Source organism: Fulmarus glacialis, unplaced genomic scaffold (assembly GCF_000690835.1).
Source record: "Fulmarus glacialis isolate BGI_N327 unplaced genomic scaffold, ASM69083v1 scaffold21818, whole genome shotgun sequence".
NCBI classification, from domain to species: domain Eukaryota; kingdom Metazoa; phylum Chordata; class Aves; order Procellariiformes; family Procellariidae; genus Fulmarus; species Fulmarus glacialis.
Genome location: NW_009230436.1, coordinates 1 through 373, shown reverse-complemented (window position 1 = coordinate 373; position 373 = coordinate 1).

Genomic DNA, 373 nt, shown 5'->3' with positions numbered 1-373 from the left:
TCGCATTGCCCTTTGGGGTGGCAGCTGCACATCTCCTTGCAGTCGGGCCCCCAGAACTGCCGGGGACACTCTGAGGGCAGAGCCGTCAGCCCTGGCACTGCCCATGGGACAAACCCCACCACCGGGCATCGGTGGAGACCCCCAACCCAAATGGGACCTCTTGACCGCAGTCCCCCCCTCTGCTCCCAGTGCACTAGATCTCAGAGGAGGCCCCTCCAAAGGGACGATGCCCTGGAGACAAAGCCAGGGGGAGAGGCAAGGGCAGAACAAGAGCATCTGCAGCCCCATCCCTCATGCTCTGCTCTGGAAAGTCACCCCCAGATGTGCCAGCACCCCAGGGCCACCCCAGCGAACCCCGCCACGGACACGTGGG